At 43.5% G+C, this 13,725-nt stretch overlaps 1 long non-coding RNA gene across 1 annotated transcript in view; it reads right to left on the bottom strand.

The window, feature by feature from the left end:
- Positions 1-509: 509 nt before the first annotated feature.
- Positions 510-13,725, bottom strand: part of LOC110734465 — a 32,392-nt gene continuing 19,176 nt past the window's right edge. The window contains exons 5-6 of the long non-coding RNA XR_002513809.1: positions 2,470-2,564; positions 510-896 (exon numbers count right to left, since the gene is read on the bottom strand). This is a non-coding gene — a long non-coding RNA (uncharacterized LOC110734465). The remainder of the gene's footprint in view (positions 897-2,469; positions 2,565-13,725) is intronic.

Genomic DNA, 13,725 nt, shown 5'->3' with positions numbered 1-13,725 from the left:
TTTAGATAGTAGTCATCCTACAGAAATTCGTTCAAGGAGAAGTGTTGTAATACGCATCGTATTCATAATATGAATGGATTAAAAATGCCGTCAAACGTCACCGCTTAGCTTCCCATACAAGAGTAACTATTGCCGCTCATAACCTCATCCTCAATTAGACATTTTACTACATGCTTAATATATCGAGCAAACACTGTTCATGCAACAATACTATAAATCCCCGCATAATCTGAAGGAAATGTACACCGTAATTATCGGAGTATTTAAAAGCTTTCTTTTGATCTTTTTGAAATCCTTTGTAAAACAACTTATTGTAAATATTAACTAGTAGGATTATTTACGAAATTTTGATGATAGTCGATGAATGGGTTTTATGAATATTTATCCTACTATTTTAGTTCACTTAACAGCAATTTTCAGTTCATTTTTTTTTTTTTAATTTTCCGGATTTTTTTGCATAATATAGGTAACTCAAAGCTTGCTCAACCTAAATTCGACCTCTTGCTATCTGCAGCATACACAAAACATCACTTTGATGCAGCATACAAAAAACATCACTTTGAAGATGGACGAACATTAGCAGGTAGAGCCTCAACCCATCATGGCTTGGTAGGTTCAAACTGTAAACTGACATTTGACAAATTGACTGAATGCACTCATTTAAGTACTATATGAACACCTGCCTTGAATTTCTATTTACATAAAATAGAGGATGCAATGACATGTTGGCTGTCCACTTAATCAAGACATTATCAATAAACTTCTTCATATGCGAAAAGATCTTCAGAAAGTCGTAAAACTCTTGCATTTATCTGAAAAGACAACACCACAATCCATATCCAGTCTCAAGCATCATGGATACATTGCACACAGTAAGAGATCTTTTCTACTCATTCCTGAATTAAACAAAAAATATGAACATGAGAAAGTTTTACAATGGATTCTAATCAAATCATTACTGAACTATGTCAAATAACTCAAATTATAACCTTAGAATTCCTTCCAATCAAATCATTACTGTACTATGTCAAATAAGAACCTTAGAATTTCCAATTCATGCACTCTAAACCCATGGATATTTGCCAAAATAACCTCACTCGTGTACAATCATCCACAGAAATTTAGCATCAAGTGAAAGATGCACCACCTACAGATTTTACCATACCCTAATATATGGTAGTTGAGCACTGCCATTCTCACAAGAGCCATAACATTACAACATTGTAATAATGTCACTCAACAGATGCTAACGTTCATTTTAATCTATATCTACACAACCCTAACAAATGAATAGTATGGAAAACAAAATCTGAAAATAAGTTAGATGGACATCAAGTGTGTTTCCAATCTTTCCATGTAATATGCCACACTATACATCCTCCATGCAATAAAACCAAAATGCAGCTTCATTCTTGAACTCGTCCTCATGTGCGAAAAATTGAGAGTCCCGGCTCTCTACCTTCATTACTTCATATGGGCAATGGCGAAGCAAGGCGAAAGAGGGAGTAGCAATTGTAGATGAGAGTTCGATACATTTTCAAGAATACCACATTTCTTGAATTCAAGTTTCAAGAAACACCTTATAAAATTAAATGTTCCTTTTCTATTGAAGAATCATATTTAATTCATATTTTTGAGGCAGTTCAGTTTTTATGAAATTCAAGTTCATAGTTTTTGAATCATAATTTATTTAACTTTAAAATAATGGTTCATTTTCTTTTGCTCTGGAAGTCAATTTCTAAGTGTTTTTTTTTTTTTTTTTTTTTTTTTTTTTTTTGAACTTAAAATCTTTGTTGTGCTAAAAGGCTCATATTTCCTGAAGCTTAGTTGAATTAATTATAAAGGGTTAAGCTTTGTTATGGATAATGTATGTACTCCCTGCATCCAACCCCTCCATGTGTGTGTGGATAGAAAAAAAAAATGAGAACATGAGAAGAAAACTATATTGAACAAGTGCAACTTAATCATGTTTGTTATAAAATTAACTTGACGAAATTAAGTTCGATTTTTGAATACCATGGAGTTATCTTCTCAAGGGAAGCCTGGACCTTCCACTGCTAACATAGCAACATGTACTTCAATAATTGTAAAGAATAAAATGAACCCTAATAGTTTTTGGTATTTAGAAAGTATAACTAATTTTGCTCATTTGACAAAAAATTTCAATAAATTTGTAAGTGGCAGTAAATACCATGGATCAGCATAGACCAAGGTCACAATTTTTCTCAACAAGCACCCTTGCCAAGCAAAAGGCATAAGATTCAGCTGAAAAGTCTGTAAATAACTTCACAATAGTTATATTCTACATGTCATGAAACAAAAAACAGCAATGACCACAGCGCCTAGTGTTATTGCACAGTAGGTAAGAAATTGATCTTCTTTTCAGGATCAAAAAGAGCACAAAAGCATGCCAACTAAGATGAATCATAACATACATAACATGGGTGCAAGAGAAAAGATGATCCTTACTTGTACAATGTTGAAGATAAATCCTTAATCTTCCTAATATCAGCACCAATCACTTCTGCAGCCTTCTTTCCATTCTTAAAAAAGTGGAGTGTTGGCTAAAGATGGGAAAGCAAGAAACCAAGGTGAAAATTATGAAAACGCAAGGAAATAGACAATTTTTGCTATAAAATAATCAAGGCAATTTCCCAGTTCAAAATGTCAACAATATTCATGAATCTGTCACAATAAATTGAAAAACAACTAATACTCTAATAGAGCAGCCAGAGTATGGCAAGTATAGAATTTTACCAACATACCTCATACCCTAAACTTTAATTGATGATTAAGATAAAAGTTAAATGGAGGCGTTCATGTGACAAAGGTAAAATATAAAATTAAAAAAAAAAAAATGGCAGCACTGCTAGGGTTGTTCAGACCGGTAAAATAGACAGACCCTTTTCAAAACCAGTCAGTCTCTGGGTCGTAAAATTTTTAATTACAGGTTTCAGTCACATCAGGGCTAAACCCAGAAGAATCCGGACGGGACTGATAACCCAGTTTTTATTTATTTTATGTTTTTTAAAGATATATTTTATGTTTTTAAAGATATATATGTTTTTTTCAAAAAGAAATTTTTATGTTTTGATTTTACCTAAATATTAGGTTACGTGACGTGCCATGCACCATATATTTTAATATTGTTAATTTAGCAAAGTGCTTTCCCTAAATGATGTAAAAAGAGTTGCAAAACCATTATTACAGTTATTTTTTAATAAATTCTCAATCTACTACACATCATCATTTATTTTTTTTCCGGTGATTTTGGAAAAAGCGCTACTTTATATTAAAAAATCTGACTTTCTCAGCTTTCTCTCACTTCTTTTCCTCGGTATTGTCGTTCAAACCAGATTCCCTTTCTCCATTGTTGAATCACACTCAAGCTTTAGATTTCAATCAAATTCCTCTCATTCATTCTTCAAATTTTGTTATTCGTTGCCCATCATCCTCAAAGAGTCAAAGCTATGGTGGGTGGATTTGAAATTCCCCTTTCTCCATTGTTAATTCACACTCAAACTTTAGATTTCAATCAAATTCTTCTCATTCATTCTTCAAATTTCATTATTCATTGCCAATCATCCTCAAAGAGTCAAAACTATGGTGGATGGATGAATTAAGTTTGGGAATCTAATTTTTTTTTTATTCAGATTATTTGGGATCATAGATCGCGTCATCATCGAGCTTCTGCCATCACCACCATTTCCGATACCTTTTTGTCATAAGTTTGTACATATTTTTTATTTTTTAGAAAGTAAGTAATTCACATCTTAGTAAATTAAGATTTATTAGCCAAAACATTTCATCGCACTAGTTTTAGTTTCTATGTTTTGTATTTGATTAACTTTATGTAATTCTCATGTATTATTACAACTTTAATTATTTTTGTAAATTTTAGAGGGCATTAATGTAATTTTAAAAACACTGAAATTATGTGTATGTATTTTTGTAAATTATCAGTTCATTTGTAATTTTTAGCTTGTGTCATGCACGGAATAATTTTTTTGTCTAAATTTATGTATTTAAATTTAATTTTTTAAATAAAAAGTTTTGTAAACATAAACTGCATATTTTTAGTACATAAATATGTAATACGACTCAAGCAATCAAATAGCAATTGATTAGGGGATTTTGCTCCCACCAATCGGAATGCGCCACGTGGGCCAATCAGGTCCTGCCAAGTGTCCCTCAGTTGGAACTGTCAGGGCTTGCCACGTGACACCCGCTTATTCGTCCACCTTGGACCTATTATGTCATGACACGTGGCATACTCCATGCCTAATGGAGAAACCGGCCACCCAGGCCCAACTTCCGAGGGAAGCCCAATCAGCCCAAGGTTAACCTAAACCTAGGATTGGCACGCTTCTCAAAGACTATAAATACTTAATTAATCCTCATTAAAGGGGATTAAGCAATTAAACACTCTCACCTAGAGAGACCCAATCACTTTAATTTCCGCATTAATTACTCCTTAATCAAGTACTAACTTGACCGTCGGAGGCGGATCTCCAACCATCCGGAGCATCCGTTTGTTTTGCAGGTACAGGCGTCCGGTTCCAGTCTCGGAATTGTAACTCTCCCGCAGGACATCAGAAAACCCCGAAACATTTGGCGCCGTCTGTGGGGAGAGTACTTCTGAGATGGCATCCACGTCTGTACCGACTCCTGAAGAGAGGCGTCCCCTAGACGACCCTCAAGTTCAGCCGGACCACGATACTGAGAATGAATTTGAAGTTGAAGCTCACACGGCTTCAGACGGGACCCTAAGGGCCCGACGTACCCGTCATACCGAAAGGAGGGAACGGGAACATCTTCATACAGGAAGCGAGCCAGCAGGCGCACCGCCTGTTCGGCAGCAGCCGACTGATGGGTCTGCTCCCATCACAAGGAACGAACTCATGACCTTCATGAGGGACTTCAAGGGAGAAATTCAAGAGTTGATCAACAAGAAGCCGCCTGCTCTGGACAAGGAGCAGTCGGCTAAGAAACCCTCCACTTCACAGAAGAGGAAGCCAGTTCAAGGGCGAGAGGCGACTCCTCATCCTAAATCTAGGAAGCGGGAGCCGACTGCCTTTGATTTCACAAAATACCGTTTTCCTACTCCAGGAAATAGGAAACCTGTTCGTCATATTCAGGCGGACGGGTCGAGGAAAACATACACAGACGCTCGGCTACTGCTAGAGCAGAAGAAGAGTGACCGATAGTCAGAGTCGGCCTCTACTTCAAACTTCCAAGACAGTCTGCGAAATACCTCGATGAGGCATACTCAGTCGTATCATGAGAGTCAGTCAGGCGGCACCTCCCGTCAGTCCGGCTATCATAGCGACCAAGCGGTACCAAACTTACCATTTGTACCGCAACAACAGTATTTCTTACAGCCACCTCCGTTTGGTGGACATGCAGCAAAAAATTCCAACCTATGGACTGGCAGCTACGGTTGCTTAGACTTGGCGAACAGCCGTCGGCCTTCTCCAAGGAAATTACTGAAGCCGCTCAGCCGGCCAAAGTGAAAAATGTATTAGTAGGCGCCTATGACGGCACTACTAACCCAGAAGACCATCTGATGGCATTCACCAACCTGATGTACCTTCAAGGGTTGGATGATCCCACTTGGTGCAAGTGTTTCCCAGCGACTCTCAAAGGAATCGCACAACAATGGTTCGGCAACCTGTCAACTGGTTATGTAAATAGCTTCAGGACGCTTGCTTACTTATTCACCTCCAACTTCGCCATGAACATCCCTGCGAAGAAGACGACCCTTGACTTAGGAACAATTCAGCAGGGCGAGAAGGAGGGGCTTCGTTCTTACATCAGGCGGTTTAACCTGATGAGAATACAGATTCAAGGGTTACCGGATGAAGTAGCCTATACTGACTTTTTCAGAGGTCTCAAAGACGGGTCGACCTTCAAATTTGATTTGGTCCGCAAGAGGGTGGCGACTCTTCAAGAGGCCTTGATTGAAGCGGAAGCCTATATACAGGCGACTGATCTTTGTAGTACGGTAAAACAGTCAGACAGGAGAAGGTCCGACAAAAGAGAAGGACGATAGAAACAGTCGTCAAACAAAGACGAGAAGAGAAAAGAGGTCTGGGCGGCTGATTCCTCTAAACAGCCGGCCCAGAAAAAGAAAAAAGAATTCAAACCATACTCCCCAAAGTATGCGTTTAACAAGGATAGCCAATTTATCCTAAAGGAAATCAAGGGACGAATCTCAATTGAGAAGCCGGTCCCCATGAAGGGTTCTGCAAACTATCGGAACCAAGAAAAATTCTGTGATTATCATGAAGATGTTGGTCATCACACCAATGATTGCATCAGTCTCATGCGGTATCTGGACCGCTTGGCTGAGCAAGGTGATCTTGACACTTATGTCAAGAAATCTACGGGGAACACTTCCTCGAAAAAGCAGTCGGCCAAAAAGAATCAACAGGCCGACAGCTCCGATACAGATGATGCAGTCGTTTTCACCATTGCAGGCGGCTTCTCAGGAGGCGGCCCCACTATTAGGGGCAACAAAGACAATATCAGGCGGTTAGATGTAAATTCCGTTCACCAAGAACGGCCCTCCAAATATTCATTTCCTGAGATTGTCATCACTGAAGAAGATTTAGGAGGGGTAAGAGGGCCGCATGACGACCCTATCGTTATTGAATGTAAAGTGGCCAACCAGAGAGTTGGCCGAATCCTCATAGATACCGGAAGCTCCTCAGATCTCATCAGTAGCAAATGTCTGTCGAAACTAAAATATCAGACTGATTGCATACATCCGGCATCCCACCCTTTAGTAGGGTTAGGAGGAGGAGTCGTCCACCCAGTGGGACGAGTGGATTTACCCATCCGCCTGGGCGAAAAAGGGGAAGGACGACACATGGTAGTCCGGTTCTTGGTAGTAAAAGAACTCTCGGCCTACAACATGATTCTGGGACGACCAACCCTGAATAATTCCAAGGCTGTTATAATCCCATCTCTTATGTTGCTCAAGTTTGAGAGGGATAATGGAACAGTCGGGTCCCTAAGAGGAGATTAGAGGATGGCCCGAGAGTGCTTTCTCTCGGATGTGAAGCCCACTGTTATGGCCACTGGGTCGAGTGGTGGAAAAATAGACCTTGACAATGTCAAGGAGAGTGCGCCTGTTCAAGAAGCAGGCGGCAAGAAGAGAAAGGCGGCCCAGACGGGGGCCGCAAGAAAAGACAGAAAATAGCAATCATTGGCAGAGGAGCGGTCGGATGAATTCCGCCCTCAGCCGGCTGGTGAGCATACGGACTTGATCTTAGACGACTCACGTCCTGAGCGAACAGTCAAAGTTGGGACGACTGCTCTGAGAGACCTTGGTGACGACTTTCACAAACTATTGAAAGAATAGAAGGACATCTTTGCATTCGAAGTCCATGAAATGCCAGGCATTAGTCCTGATCTGGCGGTACATAAACTGGCCGTGGATCCGAAAAAGAAGCCGGTACGGCAGAAGAAGCGGAACCATGGCGAAGAAAGAAGTCAGGCGGCAGCCGCCGAAGTTAAAAAATTACTTGATGTAGGGTTCATTCGGCAATGTTACTTCCCAGACTGGGTTGCAAATGTGGTGCTTGTTAAAAAGCCGAATGGCACCTGGCGAATGTGTGTAGACTACACAGACTTAAACAAGGCGTGCCCCAAAGACAGTTACCCTCTGCCTAAAATTGATAACCTGGTCGACTCAACAGCCGGCCATGCTTTAATGAGCTTTATGGACGCCTACTCTGGTTTCCATCAAATTCCTTTATGGAAGAAAGATCAGGAGAAGACGGCCTTCGTCACTGATCAGGGGTTATACTGTTACACGGTCATGCCGTTTGGTCTTAAGAATGCCCCGGCTACCTTCCAGCGAATGATAAACACTGTGTTCTTTGATCAAATTGGGAGAAATGTCGAGGCATATATTGATGATATGATTGTCAAGTGAAAACTTCAGAAAGATCATCTGTTGGACCTCCGAGAAACTTTCGCCACACTCAGGCGGCACCATGTCATGCTCAATCCCAAGAAATGTTTCTTTGGAGTTGAGTCTGGGAAATTTTTCGAATTCCTTATCAATCAGAGAGGAATAGAGGCGAACCCTGAGAAGGTGCAGGCGGTCATCGGCATGCAGTCGCCTCGTACCATCCGAGAGGTTCAGAAGTTAACAGGTTGTCTGGCGGCCTTGGGAAGATTTCTAAGCCGATCAGGCGATAAATGCCTATACTTTTTCCAGGCAATTAAGAAAAAGGCAAGGTTTGAATGGGGGCCGGATGCTGAGGCCGCCTTCCAGAAATTGAAAGTTCACTTGCATTCCTTGCCGAGGCTGGTCAGCCCTTTGCCCAAAGAAGTACTCTACATGTACCTGGCCGTCTCTGATCATGCGTTAAGCGCTGTTCTCCTTGCTGAAAGAGACGGTTGTCAGCTCCCGGTCTACTTTGTCAGTCATGTACTGAAAAATGCCGAGTTGAGGTATCCCTTAGTGGAGAAATTTGGTCTTGCACTCTTCATGGCTGTTAAAAAATTGAAGCCCTACTTTTTGGCACATGCAGTTGTCGTGTATACAGACCAACCTATCAAGCGGCCACTGACCATCATGGAGTCGTCAGGCCGAATGATCAAATGGGCCATAGAAATACAGAGCCTCAAAGTTACTTTCGAGCCTAGAAAAGCAGTGAAGGGGCAAGCCTTTGCTGACTTTATTGTTGAGATGACTCGTCCTCCTGACTCTCAAGTTACAAACCAAGTCTGGAAGGTATATGTGGACGGAAGCTCTACTTCAAATGGTTGTGGAGCAGGCGTCATGTGTCAGTCGCCAGAGGGCGACAAGTACGAGTATGCTCTACGCTTCAGTTTTCAGGCCTCAAACAATGAGGCAGAATATGAAGCTTTACTAGCCGGAATCCGCATGTGCAAGGCGGCAGGGGCAAGAAAAATAGACGCCTGTTCCGATTCACAATTGATAGTGAGTCAGTACAATGGCGAATACGAAGCAACCCATCCGGCCATGATCAAGTATTTACAGGCGGTCCGACAAGCAGTCGGCTCCCTTGAGAATTTCCATCTGATCCAAGTGCCGAGATCAGAAAACAACCAGGTGGATGCACTGTCAAAATTAGCATCATCCGCCTCCTGTGATACTCCTCGACTGTTTTATGGGAAGTAATGGAGAAGAGAAGCATCGAGGAAGACCCTATTGGAATCCTAGACAGAAGCTCAACCTGGATGGATCCAATCAGGGCATATCTGACAAACGGTTCCCTGCCGGATGATCATCATCAGGCGGCAGCACTGAAAAAACGAGCAACCAGTTTTGAAATAATAAAGGGAGAACTTCACAAAAGGGGGTACCTTCAACCCTTCTTAAAGTGTGTTACTCCAGAAAAGGGACGAGAGATACTAGACGATCTTCACTCTGGTTATTGTGCTTCCCATATAGGCGGTAGGACGCTTGCTCAACGGGCAAGGCGACAGGGCTACTTTTGGCCTACTTTAGAAGCAGATGCGATGGTGATGGTGAAAAAATGTGACAAGTGCCAAAGGTTTGGCAAACTAATTCACCGTCCGGCTACTGACCTCACTACCATTCATAGCCCCACTACCGTTTGCTAAGTGGGGCATGGATATTCTGGGTCCATATACGCCTGCTACAGGCGGAAGGAGGTACATACTTGTTGCCGTCGACTACTTCACTAAATGGGTAGAGGCGGAGGCTGTAAAGGGAATCAAGACGAAGGATGTAATTTCATTCATTTGGAAAAATGTCATCACTCGGTTCGGGGTTCCCATGTCTATGGTTTTTGATAATGGTCCCCAATTTGAGACGCCTGTTCTCAAAATCTGGTTGGGTGACCAAGGAATGGCACACTACTTTGCATCTGTCAGCCGTCCACAAGCAAACGGCCAGGTAGAAGCCTTTAATAAAATCATCTCAGACGGTCTCAAGAAAAAGATTGAACGAGCAGGCGGCCTATGGGCGGATGAATTACCACATGTTCTCTGGGCCATTAGGACAACTGAAAAAGGGGCGACTGGAGAAACTCCATTCCTCCTAACTTATGGTGCGGAAGCTGTTCTTCCAATAGAACACTACGAGCCGACTCTTCGAGTAATGCTATATGACGAAGAGGCAAACTGGGAAGCCATGCGCCTGGCATTAGACTCACTTCCTGAAAGGAGGGGCAATGCTGTCTTGCGCCATGAAATTTACCGCCTGAGAATGACTAGATCATACAACAAAAAAGTACACAGGCGTCCACTCAAAGTAGGGGGACTTTGTACTTAGAAAAATGGAAGCAGTTGGTAGGGCTAATGAGTCTGGTAAACTAACTCCCAACTGGGAAGGACCCTACCGAATCTGTGAAGAGGTCAGGGACGGTACCTATCGTCTGGGAACACCAGACGGACAACCGTTGCCTCGAACTTGGAATGTAGATAATCTTAAGAAATATTTCTTTTGAATGATGTAAATAGTCAAGGGCTACTTAATAAAAGTTTGCGTACTTAATATTCAATTTTGTACTAAGAGGGGCACGCCTACTAACAAACAGTCAGCTACTCTCCATGTTTAATTTTCTCTTCAGAGGGGCATGTCGTATGTACCTTTACAGTCGGCTACTCTCCATTGAGTATTTTACTCTATCTTCAGAGGGGCATGCCGCCTGAACCTTTACAGTCGGCTACTCTCCATTGAGTATTTTACTCAGAGAGGCATGCCGTCTGTACCTTTACAGTCGGCTACTCTCCATTGAGTATTTTACCCTCACCATAGGGGCATGCCGTCTGGACATATAGTCGGCTACTCTCCATAAAAGAGGGCCGACTGGTTCCAAACACACGGCCACCCCCCTTATACTTAACTAAAAATGATCAGGGACTGGCCGACCCTGTGCCTAACAGGCGGCTACCCTCCTTTTACTTAGCACCTACGTTCACCAAGAACTAACCAAGGCCACAGGCCGAATGATCAGACCAGGCGCCAAGCCAACTGATCAAATCTTCAAAACTAATACGACCTGTCCCAACATCATAGCAGGCGTCCGGCAGCATCCCTCCGGATGAAATTCGTCGCAGAGAGCAGCTCCCTTTTGGGTGGAACATTGCTCTATAAACTAATTACACGGCACCTATACGACTGTCCCCAAGGGCAACCACGTAGCCGTTTTTGAGACAAGGATAACTCTATCACTAACCAAACTTGTGGTAGTAGTTGAAATCTGAGTCAGATGACCGCCTGTATTACTTGGGATAAATGCAGGGGGTACCGCTTGAGTTAATAGCCAACAAACATTGGCGAATCAAAAGGATCAGCCGGTCTCCGCCGCCTGGTACCTTTACTACTCAAGCAGGAGTGACGGCGACTGAGTAACTCCAAAGTTAACTCATAGTCACTCTCTCAAACTTAGTATGGAGCCTAAAAGGTATGAGTCGTCCGCCTGTTTTTAGCAAACAGGGGCTCTCAACCACTACTCCTGCTAGGTTAACAACCTATGAGTTAAAAGCCAACGAACATTGGCGAATAAAGGGGAACAACCGGTACCAACCGCTTGATACCTCTACTACTCAGTTACTTGGCGACTAGGTAACAATCATGTTTACTTGGTCAAACCACTTTCCTACTTGGTTAATTTTACAAATGACAGGACCGCCTGCCTAAAGGGGATCCAGTCTTTAAAATGGTTCGAATACCGATTGGATAAATGGCCGACTGATCGTCTAGCCTGGAAACAGACAACCAGTCGTCCAGGGGCATAGGCGGCGTGACTAACTATCCGTACCTGTCTGCAACTATCGGCCATGTAAAACAGTCGGTATAGTGTACAATTGGATATCAGAATATTCAATACTTGAACAAATTTGAAGCAAAACAAAAGTATTCTTAAAAAGAAGCCGGTCATTAAAGACCGGCAAAATATTCAGAGCCCCGGCCCCCTGGCCGGGTAAATACAAAACAAACGGCACGCAGGCCGTGGAAAGAAGACATAAAGCTTAAGAAGGGGGCAGATCTTCAATATCAGCAGCTGCCGCCTCGTCAGCACTCTTCTTGCTGGACTCGGCTTCAGCTGCATCCTTCTTTGATGCACTACCCCCAAGCGGCACAAGCGCCACTACCGGCTCCTCCTCCTCCTCCAACGCGTCCTCCAACGCCTCTTCCTCAGCAGCCGCCAGGATCTCTTGATTATATCTATCAGAACACTGGCGGTACGTTTTTTCCCATGAGGCAAAGTCGGCATTGGGGAAGAGGCGGCCCCAAGTCATGCGCTGGATTTGAGCAGAGTCTTCCATCATCTCCCGGACCAGCTCTTTCTTTTCTTGCTCGGCCTTTTCCGAGAGCTCCTAAGTAAGACTCTTCTCCTGGGTCACCAGGCGTACCTTTACGCTCGCCAAGGATTTCTCCAAGGTTTCGTATGAGGACATCTTTTGGCGAAGAGGTCTCAGCTCGGCCTTGAGGCTGTTGATGGTCGCCTCCAGCTCGCTATTCCTCTTCTGGGCCGCCTCTAACTGAGCCCGGTTAGCGGCGGTAGCCTGCGCCTGATAATAAAGAATATCAATGGTCAAAACTTCATTTTGGGCAATTTGAAACATTGCCTTATCACAGTCAGAGGCGGCTATAGCTTTTGCAGCCTTTACCTCTTTGTTCTTCCGGTCAAGCGGCTTGCGAAGGTCGTTCACTCGGAGCAAGGCCTAAGTAAAAAGGGGAACAGGCGTCAGTTTCCAAACAAAAAAGAAAACAGGCGTCCTGGAATTCAAATACTCAAAAATATGCTAAGTATACCTCAGCAAGGACCCCTGCAATCCCGTCTAGGTCAAGGGTGCCGACACCCCTGACCGCCTCCCTTTCAGCTGGAGGAACGACCTTGATCATAGACTTGGCCACCTCGACCAAGTCAGGCTCCTGAGGGCCGGCTGCATCAAGCATAAACAAACGGATTAGACCTAGTAAAGAAGGGAGCAAGTCTAAAATTTACAAGGACAATTTCATACTTCTAGGTGGCCCAGCTGGAGTTTTAGAAAAATGGTCGGCTGTTTCTCAGCCGCCGCATGTTTCCTGGCAGAACCAGGAGAGCTCGCAACAGTCGTCCTCCGGGCCTTGGGGTCCGGCTGTTGGGAAGAAGAAGCTCTTGGAGCGCCCGTCTAAAAAAGAAGAAGTCAGTATATGCATAAACAACTCCAAAAAGAGGGTGAAAGGTTCGAAGCCCACCAAGGGTGCCCCCTTGTTGGGGGAGTCGGTTGAAGACTGTTGCATGATGGAGGCCCGCAACATGGCCGCCGCAGTCTTGGAGGCGGTAATTTTGATCATAGCGTCCGCTGCAAAAACAAATAGCAAAGTTAATAAGTCATAACAAGAAATGCATGGAACAAAAGAGTATTCGACCGGCCGGCTACCTCTTGAGCCCCGACTGCTGAGGCCACAGGCGGCCAAAAAGTACTCGTCGTAGAGCCATTTGAAGCTTGGGACGCAGTGCAGGGGTACTTGCTCTCGTACCCCTGAAGTAGAGTTCACCTTCGACTCTACTTTGAAGAGTCCTTTATCTAGGATCTCTTTCTTAGCCTTGGGGGGAACAGGCGGCATGCTGCGGCCGCCTGCAAGAAGGGGCGGATTCCTGTTCCACCTGTTGAAGCGCTTGTTCAGCTCTGTGTCTGAACTCTCAATGATGAGGAAGGTGCTCCGCCAGTCCTTCCATTTGTTTGCTTTACCTCTCGTCATGAGGTAGCCCCTGTGGCTCGTCA

The sequence above is a fragment of the Chenopodium quinoa genome, unplaced genomic scaffold, assembly GCF_001683475.1.
Source record: "Chenopodium quinoa cultivar QQ74 unplaced genomic scaffold, ASM168347v1, whole genome shotgun sequence".
Classification (NCBI taxonomy): domain Eukaryota; kingdom Viridiplantae; phylum Streptophyta; class Magnoliopsida; order Caryophyllales; family Amaranthaceae; genus Chenopodium; species Chenopodium quinoa.
Note: the sequence above shows the minus strand (reverse complement) of the source record. Positions and strands in the feature narration are given on the sequence as shown.